This window comes from Sprattus sprattus (genome assembly GCF_963457725.1).
Source record: "Sprattus sprattus genome assembly, chromosome: 18".
Taxonomy (NCBI): Eukaryota; Metazoa; Chordata; class Actinopteri; order Clupeiformes; family Clupeidae; genus Sprattus; species Sprattus sprattus.
The window spans coordinates 16,793,895-16,798,560 of record NC_137916.1 but is presented as its reverse complement, the minus strand read 5'-3'; positions in this window follow the sequence as shown (position 1 = coordinate 16,798,560).

Sequence of the window (4,666 nt, the reverse complement as noted above, 5' to 3'; positions counted from 1 at the left end):
TAAATAGATTACTAATCAATAGCTGATACCAAGCATGGATCAAGGAGGGCTCTACCAACAACGTCAGCAAGGACTCGGACAAAGGACAAGGAAGAGGCCGTGGTAGAGGGGCCCTTGTCAGGGGTTGTGGCATACGTGTAAGATGCTCTAATGAAATTAGGGCAACAGTCATTGATCACGTAGTCATTCATGACCTCTCCATGAGAGAGGCTGGCCAAAGGGTTCAGCCAAACCTGAGCCATTATAGTGTGGCATCAATACGTTCGGCAATGACAATGACACTTTGCTGGCCTTTATAGTCAATTCAGTGTACTGTGTGTCAAAAAGTGTGTTTTTGTGCATTGTGCTTATAGTGGTGCAAATCTGGGCCAATGTTTTGCTCCTTGAGTGTAAGGTTTGATTTTAGTGTTTATGCAATCGTAGAAAACGATAAGTTACTGCTGTTTAATGCTTACATTTCTGAATGCCTGAAGTTGATGAAGGTGTCCAATGGGTATCGTATTTGGGTATTTTAGTCAAAAGTAAAATGTCCACTAGATGGTGTATTTGGTCTTCAGTGTTCACAAACACAAACTCAATTCACCCACACATACAGGGGATGGTTAAGTTCCGTATAAGCTTATTGCCCTGTCTTCATCAGGTTACAGACACGAGAGCCATAAGGGAAAACATTTTGTTTTGCTACGCCAACATTAACATTTTCATTCCCAACCTCAATCAAATGTATTTTCTGTATTTTTGAATGTTGTGTGGCGCAGATGGCTTTGACTGCTAGTGAATTAATCAGTTTCTTGCTGAAAATAATGAGAGATTTTGGCAATAAATGGGAGTGACTGAAAAAAATAAGTTTTTATATACTGTGTGTGTGAGGGATAGAGAGAGAGAAAGAGAGAGAGCAAGACCGGGTGTGAGTGAGAGGGAAACTGAGTGTTTGTGGCCTTCTGAACAGATCCACTTTCCCAAGGGCTCTGGTCCAAAGCCGCAAACGGAAACCCTGTGTGCATCACAAACACACACACACACACACACACACACACACACACATACACACACACACACACACTCGAGGCGGAAATACTTTGCCCCTTGGGCAAACTCACTTGGGCATTAAGCCTGGCAATGTGAGATGTCCAGTAGGAAGAAATAGACACACACACACACACACACACACACACACACACACACTTGATGAAAAACACTTGCACTGCTTGTGTGAAAATGAGAGACAAGGATAGACAAACACGTACACAGTCATAGAACATAGTGTTTGCTTACACATATACTGTCTGTGTTTGTGTGTTTGTGCACGCACATGTCTTTATGTGCACACACACACACACAGATACACACACAAACACACATGTGAGAATGTGTATATGCGAGTGTGTTCGTATCTATTCTCTGAGGTACTGCTCCACTAACTCTCTCATAACTCATCCTGATCAGCACACCTGTGCAGTGGTAAAAATAAACGACACACTTTTCCCATGCAAACATCCATTTCCACCGCCTGCTCCTAATCTATTAGTGCTGCCTGCTCCCAATCCAACACCACTGACCAGCCCTGGATTCCAGAGTTCCTGGTAAAGACCCACTGGTAGGGACTTGTGTTACATCACTTCCTGGGGTTTGACAGGTGGGGCTGATGGTGGAGGGGTTGAGTACAGGGTTGTGATACCATGCAGACCTTACGCCTACCCCTAACTACAGCACTGCTCTGGCCATGAAACCTGGAGCATAAACCTCTGTCTGGACACAGTTGAACCCTTTTTTCCTTGACTCGTGTCTCTCTGTTCAATGCTACCTGAACATCTGTATGTGATTCTCATGGGCAATCAGCACACTCACACACAAGTGTCTGTCCTCTTCAGACCAGAGACTGAGGCAGAGATAACTGGAGGGTAATTGAGCTCCATTAGTGCAAGGCAACCAAACAAAACAAGTACCATGAACACGATTATCCCAGGTCACACTGCCAAACGACACATTCTCAGTCTACCTCAACAGAATCCACTATCCCCCCCCCCCCCCCACACACACACACACCCATGTTTTTTATTCTTTTGTTTTCTTTTTTTACATTTGATGTCTTTATTTTTAGCGTCTTTGAGAACTTTAAAAAGCTCTTTGTATATGTGACTATTATTATTATTATAATTATTATTATTAAGAAGTCTAATTTGTCACCAGTTCACTCTGCGGAGTCTTTTTGCCGTGGCATGTTTGTGTACATGTTGGTGGAAATATAATCAGATAGAGTATGGAAGTCTGAATGATGGTACAGAGTATAGAGTATAGAGAGGTATAGAGTATGGAAGTCTGAATGATGGTACAGATTCCAGGTCACCCGCATTCTCTACACTTTCACGTTGTTCTAGTTCATGTGTGTGTGTGTGTGTGCTGAGATATTTATTCCTGGAAAACACGTGTCTGAGGACACTATATATTCTATATCATAGTGGGACACACAAATGCAGACACCAAGATCATCCATCACAAAGCAGAATATAAAAAATATTTAAAAAATATAAAAAAAAATATATAAAAAATATTTAAAAATCTTAAACACACCATCTTTTGCACAGCGAGACACAAATCACTTTCCCCGGCAACAGAACTAAAGGAGGGGAATGTGCACAAATTCTTGTCAAATGTGTGTCTGATGGCAATTTAGGAAATGGAGTTGTGTTTGTGCACAATTATGTATAACAAAGTTTATATCGAGGCATGTAAGCTTACAGAGGGAGAGGGAAGGAGGGAGATTATACTTGGGCCAATTAGAACCGATGGCCTAATTTTCCACTGTAATTACCTCACAAGGACTCCTGTGTGTTAGCCCCTCCCATGTAATTACTAGACAAACACAGGTACAAGCACACACACACACACACACACACACACACACACACACACACACACACACACACACACACACAAGCACAAGCACATGCTCTCTTAAATACATGTGTTCAGCAAAGATTCCACAAGCGCACTCTTTTTACAGGAAGGTGTTCTCTTTCTCTCTGGCCTTTTCACCATCTATCTGCCCCGGCCATCCTTCTCTTCTTCTACTCATCTTTTTTTCATGGTCCGTATGGAGCCCAACTTGCTCTAGGGTTTGGGAATCCCTTGAGGCTGGTTTCTATGGTAATCTTGGTTCATTTGAATCCACGCCAGTCACCCACAAGTGAACCAGTTTCATTTTGGGTCCATTTTACATTTTTTTACGATCGGATACACACTAAAATCGAAAGTATTACACAATTATCAAAACCTTCACTCAAGGAGCCAAACAACGGCTCAGATTTGCACAACTATAAGCATATTTAAACATCACACTTTTTGCGAAACCATACGCACAAGTGATTTGCAAAGCACTAATCACACTTTTATGCTTTAGACACAGACGTATATCAAGAGGTTACTTCCTTGCAATTCCAAAACACTGACTGCTAAATTACCACACCTATGAGCCGGTCAAATAAACACAGCCATCAAGTGCCCAAACACATGATTGCTTAATTGTAGACAAAACAAACAGGTTTAAGCATTATAGAAATGCAGCAGATGTAATCTGTCTTCAACCAAAATGGAAGGAGTCAGAAGAAGAAGAGTTAGGGGGAATCCACAGAGGAGGAGAAGGAGGAAGAGACCGAGGCCATGCCGTGAGGCTGTGGTCAAGGTGGAAGTAGAGAAAGAGGAAGACCTGAAGCAGGAGGAAAATGTGCACAGAGAAGAAGAGGACCAAATTTATCAAATAAACTTGAAAGGAGGACCCATATTCACGCAAGAGCAAGATAGAGAGATCATAAACATGCTTTTGGCAAATACGCAATGCTATCAGGCTCAGACCATGCCATTTTCAATACAGTAATGTCCATCAGGTCTCTCAGTCAACACTGGCAACACTGACATCCTAAAAAGACATCAGGGTAAAATGCAACTTTATATGTACTGTATTTTATTTTTTTCTGATCTTTTTTTACTGTAAATGGAATTGTAACCCGTACTGGAAACATCTTTTCACGTTTGTCTGATATTTGCTGAGCTTACAGTGTTATGCACACAACTGAAGTAGCATGAAAACTGGCACATGTTTGTTGTGATTCTCCATGTTGACATGTTGACTGATTTGGGTATATGGAGAGAATTACTCACGTAAATACATGTAATATCTTCATCAGCATTGGTCTTGTGTAGTGTTATTACTGTATTGTGTATTTTCACTTTCTCTGTGTACTTCACTTACACTACTCTAATCACTGAGAAGTAGAAAAGAAGTGTTTTAGGTTTATAACAGCAGTGTGTAAGTGGTACAAACAGAATTCAGTCATATGCAATGTGTGTGTTTCATATGGTAACAAAATATGGTTTTGTTAAATTAGTGTTTCGATTTTACAAGAGTGTTTCATTTTGCAATGGATCTGGGGTGTTTTGCTCATTGGGTGTGTGGTTGTGCTTATTGTGTGAGGCCGATTGAAAAACAAAACCAAGCAGTCAAAATTGTAATCCGATCGTAAAAAAATGTATTTGAATGTCTGAAGAAGCCAGAGGATGAAGATCAAGTGCTCCTGCGGCTCAACTGATAAAGCTAGGTGCTACCCGGTACGTACAACAGCTGTCTCCAAAACAGCAAAGCAGCAGCTACATAACCATTAGTTACAGA